This window comes from Sminthopsis crassicaudata, chromosome 2, assembly GCF_048593235.1.
Source record: "Sminthopsis crassicaudata isolate SCR6 chromosome 2, ASM4859323v1, whole genome shotgun sequence".
NCBI classification, from domain to species: domain Eukaryota; kingdom Metazoa; phylum Chordata; class Mammalia; order Dasyuromorphia; family Dasyuridae; genus Sminthopsis; species Sminthopsis crassicaudata.
This window is the reverse complement of record NC_133618.1, coordinates 319,945,658-319,969,204: the sequence shown is the minus strand read 5'-3', so window position 1 is coordinate 319,969,204 and position 23,547 is coordinate 319,945,658. Positions and strand designations below refer to the sequence as shown.

At 35.0% G+C, this 23,547-nt stretch overlaps 1 protein-coding gene across 2 annotated transcripts in view; it reads left to right on the top strand.

Moving 5' to 3' along the window:
- LOC141556281 (deubiquitinase DESI2-like) overlaps positions 1–23,547 on the top strand; it is an 89,243-nt gene that overhangs the window by 1,431 nt on the left and 64,265 nt on the right. The window lies entirely within an intron of this gene.

Below are 23,547 nucleotides of genomic sequence, written 5' to 3'. Positions count from 1 at the left end.
AAAGGACATGCAAAAATCACACACTGAATAAATGATAGATGTGTTATAATGAATTTAATGTACATAGAATATAAATCTTATGTTTTGGCATCTATCCACAACATGGAACCCTTGTGTTTCTCTATGGGTGATATTGGTGTTTCTTTTTGGGGAGGGAAGGAAAACTGGAGATGTATCTTAAAATAGTGGATGTGGAAAAAGCTGCCACAGTGATGGGAGCTCTAACACCCACTCCTGCTTTGATAATTACTTTTAAAATTTACCTTGCTTGTAAATGGTTTCAAATAATTATCATCATCTAAATCTATTTTCAGAATTTTATCAGCTTCATGCGCATTTCTTGTATAAAGAGGTTTAAGTTCTTATATCCATTGAACTGTAGGACCAGAGTCAACATTAGCTTTCTTTTCCTCATAAAGGCCCCTCTTTTTTAGTGGGGTGGTCAAGTCACAGTCACAAAATCCCCTACCTTGTCCCCTTTGACTTGAGAGAGTTGGATTTGTTGCTTAAGACCTAGTTTCTCCATTTATTCAACAAGGAAAGTAATGTTTACTATTGGATGATTTGGGGAAGCTGTTGTCCTTGGACAAATGAAATTTTTTCCATGTTGCCAAGAAGGGTAGAATATTTTGGAGGTTATGAATTGAAAATAAGAGCACTGGAGGAGATGACCTCTGAGGTTCTTTACAACTTTCAATCTATGATCACAAGTCTTCTTTTCTTCAGGCTATGTTTCTGAAATTCCTTTAACTAGTTTTCATGTGATATGGCCTTCTTTCCCTTCAATATTTTGATCTCCAATTTCTGGATGCTCACTAATGAATACCTTTCCTAAAACATGAAAGCCAGAGAATGATATGTTACACAGATGATGGTCAGGGCTAGGCAGAATATAGTGGGAATTTCCCTTATTTTGAACATATTTTTCTTACTGTAGTCTAGGATTGAATTATCTTTTAAAAATTAATTTTCACAAATCACTGTTGAAATTGAGCTTGAAGTCCTTTAACTTCTCCTCCCCCAAAAAATTCAACTTAAAAAACCATACATTGTTGTTATGATGCTTTCCCTATCTTGTATTTGTGTAGTAAATTTTTTCAATGAAATCTCTATATTTACCATTATTGTCTTATTAGATTCAGTGTATAGTTTTCAATGATCTTTTTGGATCCTGAATGTCATCCATTAAGGTAGTCATGCCTTCAATTTTGTGTCATCAGCAATTTTATAAGTATGCTATCTCCAAGGCAAAGACAGATCTCTGGGGCACTCCATTTAAAGTTGATAAGAATCCATTAATTACTACTTTTTTGGGTCTAGTCTTTTGCCATTTGCTAACTGTACCTTATTTAATCCATAATGCTTCATCTTCTATGTAAAAATAGTCTAAAAGGCTTTGCCACATATTTTGCTGAAATTCAGGTAAATTGTATCTATAGTTACCAGTCTAGTTAATGTCAAAAAAGGAGCCCTTCACCCTTTCTTGCTTTTCCAGTCTTCTTACACTTTCCTCTTCTTCACAATCTCTACTAAGATCCAGCAACACTGACCTGACTTTATCAAGATACACTATCCCATCTACTGATACTATGCCTGTCCTGCATAGTGGGAATGAATGCTCTCTCTCCACAACTTCACCTTCCTTTAAGACAGTTAATATTTTACCTTCTGAAGGAAGCTGTTTCTGATCAAACCTGCAACTAATGTCTTATTACATCATTTTCTAAGTACTCTATATACATATGTTTTATATGTATGAAATTGTTCATGTTATCTCTTCCATTAGCCATGGACATGTTTAATAGAGGATTATTGGCTGACTGGAGCCATATGTTCTAAAATTTTTTTGTTAAAGAATTGAAATCAGGTTTATCTTCTTATAATTCAGAGACTATATTCCATTTCATATTTTAAAAACTTGGACAACCTTAGCCCATTTCCAATCTTGCAATCTTCACAATTTTTTAAAAGATCACCAAGAGAGAAAACAATCACATCTACTAATTGTTTTTCTTTTCTTTTCTTTTCTTTTTTTTTTTTTTTTTAAGTATCTTGAAATAGAGTTCATCTAGGTTTGGTGGCTCAGACTTATTGAGTGAAGTTAGTTGGTCTTTTACTATCTCTTTATTTCTGTTTTTAGTTTTTAATTTTTCTGACTGAATCTGAATCTGAGTGATTTCTTTTAGAGATTTCATTAGCTCCCTTGGATTTAATTATATTTATGTATAATATTGTCAAATTTACATATTCAATCTTCATTTACTTTTTGAACTCTAATCCCACATTTCCAATAGCCTAATGGACATCACCACATGGACGTCTCAGTGACATCTTAAACCCAACTTCTTCAAAACTAAACTCATTATCTTCTCCCCTAAACTCATCTTTTTAACTTCTTTACCTCTATACCACTGTGCACCATTATTCTTTCAGGCACACTGGTTCTCAATCTTCAAAATAACTTCCATTGTTCAATATCCAGTCACTTGTTAATTCCATCTCCTCATCAACTTTTGAATCCTCTTCTCACAATTGATACCACAATCTGTGGCCCAACCCCATCTCTTGGGGACAGCTAGATGGTACAGTGGATCTCTAGAGCACTGGCCCTGGAATCAGGAAGACTTTGGAATAATGGGCAAGTCACTTAAACTCAATTGCCTTGGGGGGATAAAAAGCAATCCCATTCCTTGCCTGGACCTGAAAATCTTTCACCATTGATTATCCCCGCAATATTGCTCTTACTATGTAAAATGTTCTCTTGTTCCTGCTCAGAATCATATAAGTATCAGATCATATAAGTCTCCCAGTTTTTCCTGAAAACAATCTGTTCTTCCTTTTGTATAGCACAATAGTATTCCATCATAATCATACACCACAACATATTCAGTTGATGGGCATCCCCTCAATTTCTAATTTTTTGCGATCATAAAAAGAGCTGCTATTAATACCATTGTTCAATTAGTTTCTTTATACTTTTCTTTGATTTCTTTGGGGACACAGATGTAGTAGTAGTATTGCTGGGTCAAAGGGTATGCACAATTTTATATATTTGGTATATTTCCAAATTCTTCTTCAAAATGTTTGGACCAGTTCATAGCTCTTTAAAAAGTGCATTGGTATCCCATTTTCTTTCCCACTCCCCCTCTAGCATTTATCATTTTCCTATTCTGTCTCAATGTTAACCAATATGAAGGAGTGAGGTGATTTTTCAATGTTGTTTTAATTTGCTTTTCTCTAATAAGTAGTGATTTGGAGCATTTTTTCATGTGATTATTGATAGCTTTGATTTCGTCTTTGGAAAATATCCTTTGACAATTTATTAATTGGAGAATGGTTCTTATTTTTATCATATTGATTCAGTTCCCTGCGTAGTTGAGAAGTGAGGTCTTAGTTGAAAAGTGAAGCCTTTTTTCAGAGGGACTTGTTGTAAATTCTCCCCTTTGCCCACTTTCCCGTTTTCTTTCTAATTCTGGTTGCATTAATTATATTTGTACAAAATTTCTTAATTTTATGTAATAAAAAATATCTATTTTTCTTCCCATAATCCCCTATATTTCTTTTTTGGTCATAAAATCTTCATAGATCTGATGGGCAAATTTTTTCATACCCTAACCCCTTAACTTATTTATGATTTCACCCTTTATGTCTAAATCATTTATCCATTTTGGACTTTATCTTGTATAGTATGAAACGTTGATCTACATCTAGTTTCTGCCAAATTGATTTCCAGGTTTTCAACAATTTTTGTCAAATGGTGAGTTCTTAACCTCTAACGCTTGGATCTTTGGATTTATCAAGCACTAGATTACTGTTGTCAGTTACCATTGAGTATTGTATGCCTAATCTATTCCATTGATCCATCACTCTATTTCTTAGCCAGTACAAGATTGATTACTACTTTGTATTATAGTTTAAAATCTGTCATTGATAGGCCTCCTTCCTCCCCTCCACATTGATTCTCTTGTTTTTCTCAACCTTTTGTTCTCCAAATGAAATTTTCTAATTTTCTATTTTTTTTTACTATTTTTCTAGTTCTATTAAATAATTCTTTGATAATTTGATTGTTATATTACTAAATAAATCAGCTAATCTAGGTAGAATTGTCATCTTTATTATATTGGTTCAACCTACCCACAAGCAATTAATATTTTGTGTTTTGTAATTGTATTCATATACTGCCTTGATTTATCTTGGCAGGTAGATTCTCAAGTATCTTAAATGGTCTGCATTTAAATTTTAAAATGGAAATTCTCTCTCTCTTGCTGCTGGGTTTTGTTGATGGTATTTAGAAATGCTGATGATTTCTGTGAATCAAATCAATTTTTCTTAAATACAATGTGACATGTTACTCCTCAGCTCAAGAAGCTTCAGAGGCTCCCCATTGCCATTAAAATAAAATGCAAACTTTTCTGTTTGACATTTTAATGTCTTCACAATCTCACTCTAAATTATTTTCCCAAGCTGATTGCACGTTATTCTCCCTCATATATTATGTGCTTTAGTGTAACTATTCTATTTGCTGTTATCTGTTCACAAGATGCCATCTACTGCTTCTGTATCTTTTTATTGGCTGTTCCCCTTAAGTTTTAGGTGAAAGAGATTCATCTGCAGTATGACCTTATGAATTTTAAAAGGCTGAGTGTTAGTTGTCTTAGGTCCTGGACTCTAAGAATGAATTCCATGCACTGCTTTTCAGCCAGTCTGGCAGCTAGGAGTGAATAATGACGTCTGAAACTTAGTCTAGTAACAGATTGGAACTCATTTCAGAGTGATGCTACATTTGGATGTGAACTTGATTGAACAATGCTATGTAGAAAGTGTACTAGATTTGAGCCCACTCTCCCTGTAGATCAAGGTGGTTTAGGAGAGCCCCTGAAGTGTTAGGAGAAATGCTTGTACTTGTGTTCTTGCTATAGCTTCAAAATGAATATTCCTTTGTAAAACTAATCTCTATTAATTTTGGTTAAATGGAATTAGAGCAGCTAGTAACTGGTTGCTACAGTGAAGTAGACCACATTAGAATGAGAATTGAAATTGATGGTATTAGAGAAAAATATCTCAGTGTTACCCCTAGAACACTGATGAAGAAAGATAATATTATCTGGAATAATGAACCAAGAAATATTTATTATTTGTTGGCCTCTGAGGGAAAGGGCCTGAGGCCTCTTTCCTTAGATCATTGTTCCATTTCTTTTTTCCTTGTAAGTAGCATTTTATATTTTCCAATTGCATATAAAACAATTTTAAACTTTTTTTTTGAATGGAAGAAAGATTTTTTTATTTTTGCAAGAATGGGTGTCTACATGTTTAACATATATTGAACCACCTGCCATCTAGGGAAAAGGTTGGGGGAGTGATTGAGGGGAAGAGAGGGAGAAAACTCTTGAAATACAAGGTTCTTCAAGAGTATATACTGAAAACCATTCATGCATTAACATTCATTTGAAAATAAAATTTTGAGTTCTAAATTTTCTCCCTTCCTCTGTATACACCTTCCTCCCTAAGATGGAAAATAATTTGATATAGGTTTTATATGTGTAATCATGTAAAAACATATTTCCATATTAGTCATAGTTATGAAAGAAGAAATAGAGCAAAAGGAAAAAAACTATGAAAAAAATAAAGTGAAATTAGTATGCATCTGCATTCAAACTCTAACAATTTTATTTTCCATTATGAGTCTTTTGGAATGGCTTCAATCATTGGATTGCTGACAAAAGCTAAGCTAATCATGGTTGATCATTGCACGATGTTGCTGTTAGTTGTATATTGTTTTTCTGGTTCTGCTCACTTCACATTGCATCAGTTCATGTAAGTCTTTCCAGGTTTTTCTGAAATTCACCTGCTTTCATTTCTTGTAGCACAATAATATATTCCATTGTATTAATATGCAACAGCTTGTTTATCCATTCTCCAATTGATGGGCATCCCCTCAATTTTCAATTCTTTGCCTTCACAAATAGAACTGCTATAAAAATATTTATACACAAAAGTCCTTTTCCCTTTTTTCCTTTATGATTCACCTTCTGAAATTGAAGTTTTAATTTTTTCAAATGTAGTAAGAGCAATATCTTGAGGTTTTGCCTCATGAAAGTAAATTTTCCTTGAAAAATATTGAAATTGTCTTAAGGCCTTAATTAGCTCAGAGGAACTTTAGGACATTCCTGTAACTTCTTGGTAGTGTAGGCACAAAAAAAATCTGCAGAGTCACTGCTAAACCTCTTTCAGGAAGGAGAATAAAGATTAGAAATCTCAGATTTTTTTCTCAGAGTCTTTGATGTATGGATGATCTGAACTATGTGGTAGGTGATATTAAATCTTTGTGTTCATAGTGGATCTCCCAATATAAAATGATGTCTGTAGATTAGAGAAGCACTGGAAATATCAGGGCTACAACAGGTAATAATGCTTTTGGCACTATCTACAATACTAATCATGACTCAGGATCATGTGGTTTGAAGGTAGTTAGATCATTATCTTCTTTCATGAAGTCTGTCCTAATAGTAGGGTTTAATATTGAGAATCTCCCTGTGCTATGAGTAGTGTTCCTCATTCTACTAGACAGTATCTTCCCCTATCTGAGAGCTGTATGGTGGTGAAGATGGAGGTATATTGTCCTTTTATTGGCTTCTAGTGCATTGGAACAAGATAAAGTTTCAATTCTACTTCTAGCACCCTGCTCCCTCCCATCCCATTTCCATAAAGAAAGAAATCTCCCAAGAACATCACCTCTTAGTCCTCCAAGTCCTTCTTGATGAGGAACTGTACAGTGACTGGTAGCAATGGAGAGGGTTTGATCAGTTTCAAATTACAGTAAGTAAAGGGATACTACAATGGGCCTGCTTGTACTGCTGTCCATGCCATTACTTCTATCAATGTCCAATCAATGTCTACTCTTTTGCAAGTGGGATCTACCTAACCACCTTGGTTTCCCACTCAGCGGCTGCTGGAGCCCAAGGTCTGACCTTGGATGTCTCAATCTGTGTCTCATTCACAATTCTTCTCACTGTGCTGGAGTCTAGTCCTCCTATACTAAGGCTGAAAACTATCTCTGTTCTAGTACAAGTGCAGTCATCGATGTCCCCATGGTAGGTCTGTTGCCCACTGCCAATGTGTCATTTCAGGATATTACTGCTCCTGGTTGGTTCACCACAGTGACAGCCATACAAGAAAACTCAGATAACTCTAAGAGTCTGGTTAGCTGAACCAGGGCATGGGCTCGTCCTATTGTTGGAGGGTTATCTTACTAACAGAGAAAATTCCTCTTGTCAAACAATTCTGATGGAGGAATCAAAGAACTCTTGGCATCTCAGACTCAAAATTGACACCAGGAATAGGAATGTCTAGCTTGGGATTTCTCAATGCTTGAGGTAAGGAGACAGAACGCAAAAAGAAGCAGCCAGTACATGTACTAGCTGTTATGCTCCAGAAGTTGCCTTTTCTGCCAAGATAAAGGAAGATCACCAGGTCTTACTTTCATGGACCTGGTGACCTCAATCCCGTTTTACTGGATGTTTCATATAGGAAAGTACTGTCCAGAAAGATGACAAGCAGAAACTGACCATTATTGGGCCATCCAACAGGCTTCTTACTATTTCTCACAATCAATAAACACTTACTAAATGCCCACTATGTTTCACTAGGGAGATGAATTTAGGGGAAAAGAAAATGAATTCCATTTTGGACATATTGGATCCTAGATACCTATTAGACAACATGTATTTGTAAATATCTAACAAACATGTAATGTGGTCCTGGCACTCAGAGGACAGTCTAGAACTATTTATATATAAAGTCTGGAGTCAGATTGATAGAGAAAATATTTAAATCCATGAGATCACTGAAAAAGAGAGTGTAGATAAGGATGTAGGCCTAGGACAGAGTTTTTGGAGAACACTCAAGCTCAAGGATGGGACATGGATGATACCATTTCTTCTTTTTTAAAGAAATATATTTCTTGGGGCAACTAGATGGTGCAGTAGATAGAAAACCAGCCTTGAAGTCAGGAGTTCAAATCTGACCTCAGACACTTAATACTTCTTACCTGTGTGATTCTAGGCAATTCACTTAACCCCAATTGCCTTAGGAAAAAATGAAATATATATTTTACTTTGTTAAATATTTCTCAGTTACATGTAAAGATTTTTAAACATTCATTGATTTTTGAGCTTTAAATTATCTCCCTTTCTCCTATCTTACCCTCTTTAAAAAAGCAATTTGATGTCAAGTATATAAGTGAAATTATATAAAAAATAATCCATATTAGCCATGTTGCAAAAGAAAACACACACCACAATCCTGAGAAAAATGAAGAAGGTAAAAAGTATGCTTCAATCTGCATTCAGAGAATTCATCAGTTCTCTCTCTCTGGAGGTGGATAACTTTTTCATTGTGGGTCTTTTGAAAATACCTTGGATCAGTCTTGATTAGAGTAGTCAAGTCTTTCACAGGTAATCATTCTCACAACATTGCTATTACTGTAGACAATGATCCCTGGTCCTGTTTATTACTTTGCATCACTTCATATGAATCTTCCCAAATTTTTCTGAAAGCATCCTACTCATCATTTCTGAGAGCACAATGATATGCCATAATAATTATATACTACAACTTTGTAAGCTATTCCCCAATTGAACATTTGATTTCCAATTCTTTGCCATTGTAAAAAGACCTGCTACATAAATTTTTGTTGTTTCCACTTTTCTTTGATTTCTTTGGGACACAGATTTAAGAGTAGTATTGCTAGGTTAAAGGATATGTCATTTTTATACCTCTTTGGATATGCTTCCTAATTGTTCTGAAGAATTCTTGGACTAGTTCAGTGTTCCATTTTTCTGCACCCTCTCCATATTGCCAATCTGGTGAGGTGAGGAGGTACTTCAGAATTGTTTTAATTTTCTTTTCTTTTCTTTTCTTTTTTTTTTTAATACAAAAAGCTAATTAGTAGTGATTAGAGCATTTTGATTTCTTATTCTGAAAACTGCCTGATCAAATCCATTGGCCATTTATCTACTGGGGAATGGCTCTTTTATAAATTTGACTCAATTCCCTTTATATTTGGGAACTGAGGCCTTAATCAGAGAAACTTGTAAAATTTTCCCTTAGTTTCCCATTTTCCTTCTAATTTTGGTTTCTTGATTTTGTTTGTGGACCTTATTTCTTTTTAATTCCACTACTTTCATGTGATTCAGTCTTTACTTTCAGATCTTTTTTTGAGAATCTGCCCACTCAGGGCATCAGATAGCTAGGTGGTGCAATGGATAAAGTGTTGCACCCAGCATCAGGAACACTTAAGTTCAGATTTGACATCAGCTACTTACCAGTTGTGGTTAAGTCACTCGTCCAGTCTCAGTATTCTCAACTGTAAAATGGGTATAATAATAATACCTCCCTCCCAGGGTTGTTATAAGGATCAAAAGAGAATATTTGTAAAGAACTTAATACATTACCTGGCACATATTAGGAGCCTAATAATTGCTTGTTTCCTTTCTTTTTCACTCTAAAAAAACTGTCAGGGCATGTTTTCAACAGCAAGCAGTATTGAAAAAGCCTTTCTGCTTCTTCTCTCCATTTTGCTCAATAGGTTGGATCACAGAACCCAGCATGGAATAATAGGTGTCAACTGGACCCTCCCAAACCTGTTCAGAATACTTTATATGTTTAAGTATTTGCCAGAGATATACTCTTTCCTCAAAGCTAAGAAAAGTTCTTAAGTCACTTTTTCATAGAAAGTGATCTTAAGTTATTCTTCCACTGTGTTCATGGCAAGACTAAAGACTATTAAAGAGAGAAGGAAAAAGAAATGGAATAGTAGAGAAATACAATTGAAATTCATTATTAGAGAAAAGAAGAGAAAAAGGAAAAAAGAAAGAAAGAGGGAAAAGGGAAAAAAGGGCAGTAGAGAGTGCCTGCCTGGATCATCTTCTGCCTCAAGTTTTGGAGTTGGCCGGAAAATGGAACTTTGATATAAGAACATTTTTCTGTTTTCAGTGAACCTATTCTTTAAAAATAGAATTTTTTCTAGACTTACAGAGGTACATAATTTGGGCAGGGAAGGACATTTTCAATGTTGACATCATGAGGTCATCTGTTTCAGAGATCTTTGCCATTGTAGGACCAGTGGACAGAAACCTACATCTAACTTTTTTCTCCTCCTGCCACAGTACCAGGACACAAATCAGGTTAATTAAAATAAAGGGAAAATTCACTCATTGAGGGCTAACCTGCAGGTAGTACTCCTTCACAAATGAAACTTGAGACTGTTTAAACCTTATAATCTTCTTATTTACTCCTTTGGTTATTATCATTTCAATTGCATTTACTCTTTGCGACCCCATTTTAGGGTTTTCTTGGCAGAGATGCTAGAATGATTTGCCATTTCCTTCTTAAGATCCGTTAACAGATGTGGAAACTGAGACAAAAAGGATTAAGTGATTTGCCCAAAATTGCACAGTTACTAAGTGTCTGAGGTCAGATTTGAACTCAAGAAGACGAATCTTCCTGACTCCAGGCCTACTACTCTATTCATTGTGCAATAGAGGTGCCCCTTATTCCTTAAAGAACTTATTTTTCCCATGGGATCCAATACTCTGCTACTTTTCTGTACTTTTGTTCTAATTCACTCCAATTCTATTCTCTTAGGTTCTTCCTAAGGTTCTAGTCTATCACTTCCTTAGAACTCTTGATACTCCCCCTTTCCATTGTTAACAAACTTCCCTTCCTTTTCTTTCCCTTACATTTTTCCACTTTCTCATAGTAACCAAAATCTGGCTTTTCCATGAGGATTCTACATTTCTTTTTTTTTCTTTTTCTGAGGGTGGGGTGAAGTGACTTGCCCAGGGTCACACAGCTAGGAAGTGTTAAGTGTCTGAAACCAGATTTGAACTCAGGTCCTCCTGAATTCAGGGCTGGTGCTCTATCCACTGCACCACCTAGCTGTCCCAGGATTCTACATTTCTATCTTCTCCTTCTAATGCTGATCACTCCTTTCCTCCTCCTTTGGCTTAAGAATTTTCTCATTCTTTGCTTTTCCCTGCCCACTCTAAAATACTTGCTTTGCCACCAATCCCAGTAAAAATTATAGTAATAAATAATAAATGAATCATAGTAATAAATAATTAAATGATATTTAATAAATATACTCAAATAAATTACTAAATAAACTTAATAAATACTTGTTGATTTAACCACTATTATGCAACAACCTTTCTTCATAGGAGTTTAAATCTAAAGCTGTAGGGATCAGACTTCAGAGGTCATTTAGTCCAAGCTTCTTATTTTGTAGATGAGGAAAGCTGAGCTTCCAATTGGAAAGACTTGCTCAAGGTTACCTTTGAAATTAATTCCATCTGACATCACTATTCTGTCCCAATCCTTCTAGCTGTTACTCTCCTGAATACCCTCCCAGTTTTTTTTCAAGATGTTGACACTTGGCTCACAGTCAATATTCACAGTGAAGCCTCTTCTATCACACTATCTTAAATGTTTCAACTTCTATGACTTCCACTTCTACTCCATTTAAGTCATTCAGCAGGTTTTCTTTACCTTTTGCTGCTATTTCACTTTATTCCAGCTCCAAAATTTGAAATTATCTTCCTTGGTTCCAATCCTACTCTCTAATGCTTCTTGTCCTTTACTTACCCTATACCTAATTGCTTTTGTCATGACTATAACCTGTGGCCCAGAATGTAAGTTCTTAATTTACAACAACTATGTTAAATTTTGGGGATTTCTCAATAATCATGCTCCTACTATTTCATGTTTCATCTAGTATTTTCTCTGGGAAATCAGAATTTGGCTTATGTCTAGATCTGTACAGAAGAGGTTTTAAAAGTCCCTCAATTCCCATGTAAGGAATTAAATTAAATTTGAATTAGATTTAGAATAGGCCATCTCTCATGCAATAATTACCACAACAAGTAAATCAAAGGATTGACCCCCTTGTCCATGAACAATCAAAACAACTGTTCTTCATTCTTGAGTGAACACCGTCTCTCCAAGCTTTCCTCAATCACAGAATTACTACATTTGTATTAGAAATCCCTCTAAAATATTCCCAACAAGTATTCAATCTTCACTTGAAGACCTCTACTAAGGGGAAACCCATTCCACTTTAGTGAAACTGTAATTGTTAAGAATTTTTTTCCATATATTAAAACTAAATCTGCCTCTCCGTAACTTCTAATCACAATTCCTAGGTTTTATCTCAGGGAACAAGCAGGATAAATTTAATCAAATACTTAAAGATAAACATGATAATCCTCCCATGTCTTCTTTTGACAATACTAACACCCCCTTTTTTGTGATTTCTTCAAATGATCTTTATATGGCATTATTTCTGGTCTCCTTACCGTTCTAGTTGTGTCTCTTGATGCTTTCTTTTATCAGTCTTTCTTAACATTTGACACCCAAATCTAGTTCATTTAGTGCAGCAAACAGTGGAATGGTTATATACTTGATTTAGGTACTATCTCACTCAATGGAAACTAAAGTAATACTAGTTTTGTTTTTCTATCACATTGCATTATTGACTCACATTGAGCTAAAAATCCACCTCAGGTACCTTTCTCTTGCTTTCAAAATATCTTGATTTTTCTATCATTAAATTTTATTTTAAAAATTTGTTTAAATTACAATTTTGAGAAATTATTGTTTCTCAATTTATGCCTTCTTCTCTTTCTTTCCAGTGAGCCTTCTCTTGCAAGGAAAATAAATAAATAAAACCACCTGATACATTGATTTATGCAACATTTTGCATTCATATCCACTGCTGTTTCTTCAATGAAAATAGTACTTTTTGTACTTACACAACACCCCACCTCTTTACCCTAATTAGCTCATTAAAGTCTAGGAGAAATAAAATGTCTGCTAGAGTCCATGTGGTTCTTTTTTTTTTTTTTTTTTTTGCTGTAAAGAAATTTATTTTAGGTAAAATTCTGTGAATTCAGTCAAGAGTTTTTGAAGCCCCCCCAGTTAGGAAAATTCCTGGCACTTAATTTGTATAATTTACATTTCTAGCTATTTTTAGTTAACCTCTGGTTTCTTTGTGGTTTGGGGAAAATTCGATGTACTGGAATCATTTGTATAACAAAATATTAAATTATATCATAGTTTTTAAGGATATATAGACAATAGGAAGATAAATTAGGGGTAAGATAGAACCTTTTTAAATTTTTTCTCAGTCCAAGTTTTTTTTTCTTTGAGATGTTGATTATTCTCCTTGATATTTCTGTTAACCTCAGTAACTTTTGCTCCTGATGGCTGTGACAAAAGACTATACTTTGTTCACCCTCTAAAATTCATCTGGTTCTATCTAGTTTGTTAATTTATAGGTGACTCTTGGGGTTAGTCAAGTTTCCTATCTACAGGCAATCACTGTGCAACATGTCCACATTTTGAGGCACTTTTCCACATATATTCTAAAGATTATGAGTGACTGGGCATCTTATCACTTAATTTTATCAGGATGGGGTTGAATAAAATCAATCATCCCACCCTTACAAAGCAAGATCAGACATTATAATTAATCAACATTCAGTTTCATGTATTGTTCTTTTTCTTGATACCATTGGAATAAATTTGGTTCATACAATTTTTATCTTGTTTCATTTAATTGAATTTTACTAGGTTTTTTTCATATGAATTATTGACTAGCTATGCCTCCTTGTCTTATATCTGTGAATTTATTTTTTTTTCACTATAGATTTAGGATTTTACATTTATCTTGATCAAATTTCATCTTATTAAATATTGTCTGTTGTCCTAAACTGCTGAAGTTTTTTGGAATATGACTGTTATTCAAAGCCACTTCTCTCAGTTTTGTATCATCTGCAGATCTGATGCTGTAGATCAATGTCTTCATCTAAATCATTGATAAAAATGTTTAATAGTGTAAGGACAAGAATAGATCCATTAGAGACTGCCTTCCAAATTGATATGAACCTAGTGATGATCAGTTTGTAATCAACATAACTTTACAAATCATTTTGCCCACATTTCTTTATCTTGCTGTAATAATAGCATGAAAAACTCTCAAATATGTCAAAGGATATTAGGGATGACCCTTTTCCCCCCATGCTTTCTCACACAATTATAAGGACAATAAAATTTAGTGAATGCCATCATGTAATCTTCTCCTTTTTCTTCCATCAAAGAAAATTTGAGTACCAGACTCCTATATACAGCAATCACAATCTCATGAAGTCCTCTCCTTACACTGTTGCCTTTGACGATCTTTTTAGCCACACTTCACCCATAGAAAGAGGTTATTATGGTTTCTTCCAGTGTAGAGAGCTTGAGTCCCAGTTCTACCATTGTCTCTGTGACCTTGAGTTTAATCTTGTTAAGCCTCCATTTCCTTCTCGGTAAAAGGGGTGAGAATAAATGACCTCTAAGAGCTTTTCTTACACTGGATCTATGATCCAACATAAAAGAATTAAAAATGGATAAATTAATGAGTTAGAATTTTCTGATTTTTCTTTTACTGTGAAAGATATTTATTAATTTAAATAATACAATTTTAATTATAGAAGATAAGATATAAAACTAACACTGAAATATTAGCATCTTTTTAAAGATGTCATGCATATGAAAGCATTTTGAATGGTACAAAATAATATAAATGTAAGGCATACTGGTGAATTTTAAGTGGAATATCATTGACTAAATATTGATTGTAGGGTAGAAGACTTTTTCAAATCAATAAGTGGTTGGAATTAAAAATGGTTGTTCAAACAGGACCATTTTAATGTTTATATATGCTCATTAATTTTTTTTATTGTTTATAGGTTGGTATGCTTCAAGACTTATGCCTATATTCTGTGCCGCATGTATACTTCAAGCTTTAATAGCTTAAAACTGCACTAAGACATTTTGGTATACCCTCTATGTGTCTATACACACAAACACATTTTATATATTTACATACTAGGAGGTACTAATAAAAACATAATATATATCCTAAACCTACAGCAGAAAAAATTAGTTATTATTTTGCTCCTGCAATTTCCAACATATATATTTTTTGTATGCTAAAAAGTATGGATATTATGGATGGAGTCTACCTATCAACCAAAGGAGGCTGTTATCCAATAACAATTGCCTGGCAACAGAGCAGCAGTAATACTGTTCACAATGCAGATTAATGTGTAGAGGGCCATCCAAACAGGGACATCCAGAAGGATACTACATTAATGTCCATTGGATTATTGAAAATTTATTGATGAACAACAATTTTATTCTAATTTTTAAAAGTCAAAGTCCATCTCTTTTGTCTTTTTAGCCAAAATCTCCTAAACTTGAGTTCCTTCTCCATTTAAAATAGGGAAATTCTGGGAAATGAAGCTTTCTTTATTTCTGACTATGTTGTATTTAGTCCATCTGTCCTCACCCACACCTAATATGCTGAGGAACAGAGCATCTGGCATTGGGCTTTCAGAGATGCATAATTGACAGTGTGACCTTATGTCCTATGCCAATATGGTACTAATGACCATATGACAAGACAACATACCCTAAGGAATTCTCTTTATCAAAAATTTCTTTTTCCTTGACATCATTGAGAAAATAGTCTTCTTGTTTTTCTGATTCAGAAATCTCAGAATCTCCAAGTTGGAATACATCTTAAAAGTATTTTAATCCAGCTGATATCTGAGCAGGGATTCTACTCTATATCATTCCAGGCAAACAACAATTTAGTCTCGGATTGAAGGCTTTCAGTGATGGGGAACTCTCTTACTGTAGTCCATTCTACTTTGGAAAAGCTCTAATAGTTTAAGGAATTTATCTTGATATAGAATTTCATTCCATTCTCTGGGACCCAGTAGAAAACAAAAGTCTAGTTTCTCTTCCCCATGACAACTCTTCAAATACTTGAAGACTGATGATATATCTTTCCTAAATCTTCTATTTTTTCAGCATAAAAATCTCTTGTTTTTTCAACTGAATGTCATATGGCACAGTCTCTACTACTCTTATCGTTCTGGTTGCTCTTCTCTGCTTCCTTTTCTAAATATTTGTAAATCATCCTCTAATTGTCCATTCTAGAAATTTGTCATGAATTAGAGTAAAATTTATAGACTGATATTTAAAGGAATCTACCTTTTTTCTCTTTTTTAAAAATTGAGACACTTGTTCATTTTCAGGAGTTGGGACTTGAAGCTAGGTCTTTTTGGCCACTAAGCATGTTCTAGTTGATAAGTCACTATTGCCTTGGTATTTACACATTCCTTTGAGTTATGGAATTCAGTTCAATTCAACAGAGATTTTTATAATTGCTCTCAAGGTAATATAGGCATTAGGAACACAAATATGAAAAATGATGCAAATATGTTTTGTATGATTTCACATGAATATAGTTGATATTGTTTGACTGCTCAGTGGGTCAAAATGAAAAAAAGATGTTAAAGAGAAATAAATAATATAAAGAAGAAAAAAAGGAAGAAAAATAATTCAATCTTTGTTTTTGAAAAGCTTATAAAAGGGAATATGGCATATGTGTAAAGGAGAATGAATTTATTATTTCTCTTTCTCCCCTCAAATCAGCTAATATATTCATAAGGATATAATTACAGATGGTGAAGTGTCCATGTGCTAACAAATTGCTAATACTCAGTGATCCCTTTGGGAAGTATGAACATTTCTCTTTCTCTGATTGATTCAGAAGGGAACAATATCATTAAATGACTACCTTCCCTCCCACTCTCAGTAATGGCTATGCCCTTGCAGGACTTTAAATAATTAAATTCTAGATTCATTTTTCAGTTAAAAGTTAACATGACAGGGTCAAGACTTGAGTCCCCAGTTGGGAAGAAGCAAACATCATTTCTTCAGGGGTGAATGAATTTTCTCTCTTTAACCTTCCCTCAATGATTGTAGGAGCAGATTTAGTCACCCAGAGGTAGACACCCCATCCAGAACTTAGTTTGAAACAGTTTGAGGCACTTTAAGAGAGATATTACCTTAAGAACATTTCTCCAAATAGATACGTACAGTGAGGCATCTGAGTACACTTGAATCTGGAAACAGCTTTTGAAGAAAAGTGTCTCTTAACAGAAGAAAAGAAAGGTAGCTATATAGAAATTGAGAAAGGAGCAACATGAGGATTTCTCAAAGAGAGAAAGGACATTGAAGCCCTGCTGTAGCAGAGTGCAATTGCCTTGACTACATATGATCTTCATGCATGTATCTCACTGTCATTGTATTCTGAGTATATTATTCCAGTGGATTCTGAGTGCATTTATGCTAGGGTGTCCAAAGTTTCTGAGTAGCATATGTTTTGGAGTTACTAGTTTTGTTATATCACCTTTTCCCAAAAGCTGATTGTGACAACTGATTAATTATTAATGGAAACAGTGGTGGGGGTTATTTAATCTATAGGATTAAGAATGAGTACTCACAAACTGAAGAACTTTTCCATCTAGAATTTTCCCTTTTGGATGTCCTAGTTTGTAGGGATCCACTGAAGAAAAATGAACATTTTGTTGTTGTTGTTATTAGTAGACTTACTAATGTTACTGAATATTCTGATATGACATGTGCCTGTAATATGTCAATCTAGAATTGTAATAATTAGGGAGCTATCTAGAATTTGAGATTGTGATAGATATTCATGAAAGTACTTTGGTGGATTTTCCGAGAGCAATAAATATTTAACTGATGCAAGGATGAAAGGGTAGTTCTTTTCAGATTTGAGCAAGTCAAAAGATGAGGAAACACATTCAAAGAAGTTAATTGACTTGTTTAGTGTAACATAGTTAGCAACAGCAACAACTTTATATCGTGCTTTAAAGTTTGAAAAGCTGGTAACTCTTTGGCGGAGGATTTGAACCCAGGTCTTCCTGACTCCAAGTGTGGCTGCCTTAAGGAAGATTCCTCCCTCCTTCCCTCCTCCCCTCCCCTCCCCTCCCCCTTCTCTTCCCTCTCCCTCTTCCTTCCTTCGTTCCTTCGTTCCTTCCTTGCTTCCTTCCTTTCCTTCCTCCCTCTTTTCTTTTTTTCTTCCCTTCTTCCCTCCCTCCCTCCTTTCCTAGTAGTTTGTGTTCCTGAATTTGTTGAATTCTTATGGCTGAGTCATTTTTCAGTGGTGTTTGACTCTTCATGATCCCATTTGGGGTTTTTCCTGGCAAAGGTACTGGAGTGATTTGCAATATTGGTCTACAGTTGTCTGCTTCTAGATCTTGCTGTCCAATCCCACTGATCTATTTTTGTATTTTATTAATTAGAACAAAGAGGTTTTGATAATTATTCATTTAGAATGTAATTTGAAATCTGATAAAGCTAATGTTTATTATCTCCCTAATAAATGTTTATTATCAGGGTAGCTAGATGGCACAGCAGATAGAGCACTCACCTTGAAGTCAAGAGTACCTGAGTTCAAATCCAGCCTCAGACACTTAATACTTCCTAGCTGAGAGACCCTGGGCAAGTCACTTAACCCCCATTGCCTTAGGAAAAAAAAAAAGTATATTATCCATCCCTTCTCCTACTGAATAATAAAAATAGGAAAAGAAAACCCTTATTTATTTTTTTTTTTCAGAATGAGAAATTCCCTTATTGGTTATGTCCACAAAGTATGTCTCATTTCTCATTGCTTCTCTAGCAGGAAATAGGTAGTGTACTTCATTTCCTAATAAGGATTTTAGCAAATAGATATAAAAAAGCAACACATTCCAAGTATGGGAATGGTCTATATGAATGCATGAAAGCAGGAGACAATTATAATAAAAGCTAATATTTATGATTTTTTAATGTTTACAAAATGTTTTGTGTATATTAACTATGAGCCAGATGAGATATAAGAATTGCTAGTTATCCACTTTGACTGACACATGAAATGTATGCAGGAAAGTGTTGAGAAATATGTTTGGAAAGGTAGTTGGGTAATGGAATAATACTGTTTTATATGAAATGATGAGCACGCTGATTTCAGAAAAGCATGGAAAAACTTATATGAACTGATGTTGAGTAAAGTGAGCTGAACCAGGAGAATATTGTACACAGTAACAAGATTATGTGATGATCAATTATGATAGACTTAGCTCTTCTTAGACAATTCCAATAGATTTGGGATGGAAAATTCCATCTTCATCCAGAGAGAGAATGATGGAAACTGAATATGGATTGAAGTATAGTATTTTCACCTTTTTGTTTCTTTGCTTTTTCTTCTTGTGTTTTTCCCCTTTGTTTTGATTTTTCTTTTGCAACATGAAAAATATGGAAAATTTTAAAAGGATTGTACGTGTATAATTTATATCAGATTGCTTGCTGTCTTGGGAAGGGGAGAAGTAAGGGAGGGAGGGAGAAAAAATTTAGAACACAAAATATTACAAAAATGAATGTTGATAAATATCTTTACATGTATTTCAAAAAATAAAATACTATTGAGAATAATTAATAATAATAATAATAATAATAATAATAATAATAATAATAATAATAATAGAAAGATAGTTGGGAGACAGATTTTAGAAGGCTTTAAAAGCCAGGCTGAATTTGATGACTATGAGATGATTGATCAGAATGATCACTAAATTGCACATATTTAAAAGGTGATAATAAAAGTTCAACTTGTGATATGTATGAGTTAAGGAGAATAGAACTCAGAACCAAGAACTGTATAAACCTTAACTTTGCTTAGGGGTCCATGGGAGCCCTAATTTGAAAGAACAGATTGTTAAATTTTCATTGTGAGCATTTATACCTTGGGAATTAGTGAATGCTACAAAAAGTGGTAGAGAAAAATAATAATTATGAATTAAGCAGGAATAGCTGTGAACTTCAGCATACATTAGTTTATCTCATAGATCATAGGATTAAAAGGAACCTCAAGGATTTATCTAGTCTTGTTCTTTGCCTTTACAACATGTGAGATGTTATTCTTCTCTCTCTCTCTTTTTTTTCCCCCTGAGGCTGGGGTTAAGTGACTTGCCCAGGGTCACATAGCTAGGAAGTGTTAGGAAGTGTTAAGTGTCTGAGAGCAGATTTGAACTCCGGTCCTCCTGAATTCAAGGCTGGTGCTCTATCCACTGTGCCACCTAGCTGCCCTTGTTATTCCTCTCTTAAAGATGAGGCAATCTAGGTTCAAAAACATCTCAAATCTGATCTTTGACCCTCTTGGATACAGATCTGGGCAATGAAACTGCTACCCTTCCTCTCACCCACCTCCATTAAAATTTCTCTTGAATATCTCTCTCTGCAGAGAACAGCTTTCAGGTAGCTGTCATTTCTGATTTAAGAGGATTTAAGATTGTGCAGTATGGAAAAGGCACCATTCCCTTTTTTCTTTTCTATTATATGGTTACTATGCAATCTTGGGCAAACTAAACCTTATGGATCTCAGGTCCTTTCTAGTGTTAAGATTTTTGATGAGTGAGTTCATGCTAAGGGATCAATAGTTGAATTGCACTTTACCTTTGGATCATAGATCATAGAATTATAGATCTATACCAGGAAATGACCTCAGAAACCATCAACTCCATAGGTCCCATTGAATAGATGAGGAAATTGAGGTACAGAAGCTCTGTGCCCAAAGCTACAAAGATAGGTATTAGAGACAAATTTTAATCTAGGTCTAATTCCAAAGCCATTAGTGTTTCTGCTGAACTGCTTTATGATCCTGTGATTTTTGAGAGATATGAAACTAGCAATATGGTAATAAATAAGTTGGTAATCTGAATTTTAAGTGACTATGAGGGTGTTGCATTCAGTGTTGTGTTATCTTCTTTAGCCTTCTAAATTAGGGTTCATTTTTGCCTTTTTTAAAAATCAGTAAAATTGTGCAAACTACTATTTCTGAAATCACTGCTATGCCAATAACCTTTCTATATGGATTCAGATGATTTCATGTTTGTGTGTTCATTGGGGTTGTTGTGAGGAAGTAAGAGAATATTTTTAAAGCTCTTAGCACAGAGCCTGGCATATAGTACAGTACATTATAAATGCTAATGGGAATTACCATTCCTCCTTCTCTTACTATACACCATGACCTCTGATTCTTCTGGAAGAAAATGTTTGTTAACCATCTCTGTGGTTTTCTATTAATCTACAGGTCTTTGAATTCTTTTATTTCTTCCTGACAAAACATAATCTTTTTGCTGCTTTTCCCTGTGCTCAACCCTGTACCGAAGCCACCATATTGTGGCTTGTGTGAATTGATTTCAGGGATCATGTTGAGTTTTTCATAGAATTTCTTCACCTTTTCATTCTCTGCAATAGATTTTGATGCATATATAGCTATGAGATGGTTGACCACAGTGATACTCAAATTGAACATGTTTTAAAAGTAATGAGTCCAATTTGTGATACATATAGGTATTGGGGCAGAGTATGGAGCAGGTAGATGGTACCAAAGTGGACAGTGCTGGGTGAGAGTCAAGAGACTTCTTTTCCTGAGTTCGACTTTGGACTCTTGCTAGCAAGTCACTTACCCCTATTTGCCTTAGTTTTCTCATCTATAAAATGAGCTGGAGATGGAAATGAAAAACATTTATCATTGTTGTGTGGCCATCAAGCCTGAGGAAAGTGTACCTGGCTTCTCATGCATTGGTTTTTTTTTTTTTTTCTGTTTAGACTACAAGAAAGCTACATCAGTGGTTAAGCTTAGCCCCCTGAACCAATTAAGTGAGAAGGTGATTTAAATGCCTTTTAAGAAAAAAAATTAGCCTGCTTATACTGCTGTCCATGGCATTACTTCTATCAATGTCCAATCAATGTCTACTCTTTTGCAAGTGGGATCTACCTAACCACCTTGGTTTCCCACTCAGCGGCTGCTGGAGCCCAAGGTCTGACCTTGGACGTCTCAATCTGTGTCTCATTCATAATTCTTCTCACTGTGCTGGAGTCTAGTCCTCCTATACTAAGGCTGAGAACTATCTCTGTTCTAGTACAAGTGCAGTCATCGATGTCCCCATGGTAGGTCTGTTGCCCACTGCCAATGTGTCATTTCAGGATATTACTGCTCCTGGTTGGTTCACCACAGTGACAGCCATACAAGAAAACTCAGATAACTCTAAGAGTCTGGTTAGCTGAACCAGGGCATGGGCTCGTCCTATTGTTGGAGGGTTATCTTACTAACAGAGAAAATTCCTCTTGTCAAACAATTCTGACGGATGAATCAAAGAACTCTTGGCATCTCAGACTCAAAACTGACACCAGGAATAGGAATGTCTAGCTTGGGATTTCTCAATGCTTGAGGTAAGGAGACAGAACACAAAAAGAAGCAGCCAGTACATGTACTAGCTGTTATGCTCCAGAAGTTGCCTTTTCTGCCAAGATAAAGGAAGATCACCAGGTCTTACTTTCATGGACCTGGTGACCTCAATCCCGTTTTACTGGATGTTTCATATAGGAAAGTACTGTCCAGAAAGATGACAAGCAGAAACTGACCATTATTGGGCCATCCAACAGGCTTCTTACTATTTCTCACAATCAATAAACACTTACTAAATGCCCACTATGTTTCAAGCATTGTGCCAAACACTAAGGACATACAGAAAGGCAAAAGTCTACTTTCAAGGAGTTCACATATAAACAATTGTGTACAAACAGGCTATGTGCAGGATAAATGGAAAATAATTAACAGAAGAAAGACAATAGAATTAAAAGGGGTCAGAAGGTTTTTCTTTTCTTCAAGGAATAAAGTAGAATTTTAGCTGGAACTTGAAGATCCAGGGAAGCTGGGACTCAGAGATGAAGAAGCATGGAGAACACCTGTGAAAATAACCAGGAATACATCAATAGATAGTGTGTCTTGTGGGAAGGACAAGGAGGATGATGTTCCTGGACTTCAGAGTATAGGGAACTTGGAGGAAAAGATTCAAAATCTGGTTGGGGGGGGGATAGTTATAAAGGTTTTTGAATGCCAGATGATTGCATTTTGATCCCGCATGGTTCTCCATCTTTAATTCTAGACATTTTCATTGTCTATCCCCTGTCTACAACTCTCTCCCTCTTCTCAGCCTTTCTTCAAGTCCCTAACAGTATCATAGGTAATTTGGGGGATACAAAGGATGAAAAACCTTAGAATACAATGTTACTGAATGAGACAACAAAAAACAATTTAAAGTACAGCAGGAGCAAATATGTGATAGTGTATCTAAGGAATTGGATTGGAGTATGAGGATGAACCTGTGCCCTGGTCATTTCTGTGGACACATGTTCTGTCTCCCATGCCTGGAATTTTCTCCCTCCTTATTTTTATTTCTGGGATTCCCTGATTTCCTTCAAGTCCCAGCTAAAATCTTACTTCCTATAGGAAGTCTTCCCCCATCTCCCTTAATTTTAGTGCCTGCCTGATGTTGATTATTTACAATTTATCTTGTATAGAACTAGTTTGTATATAGTTGTTTGCACACTTTCACCACCATTAGAGATCCTTGACAGCTGGGACTGCCTTTAACCTTTCTTTGTGTTCCTAGAACTTAGCCCAGTGCCTGGCACAGAGAAGAAACTTAATAATTGCTTGTTGCCTTGATTTTCCCCCTGTCAACCTTATGACTTTGTGGGACCCATGATTTTGGAGATCTTGACCAAAGAAACCAGGCTGAGTAG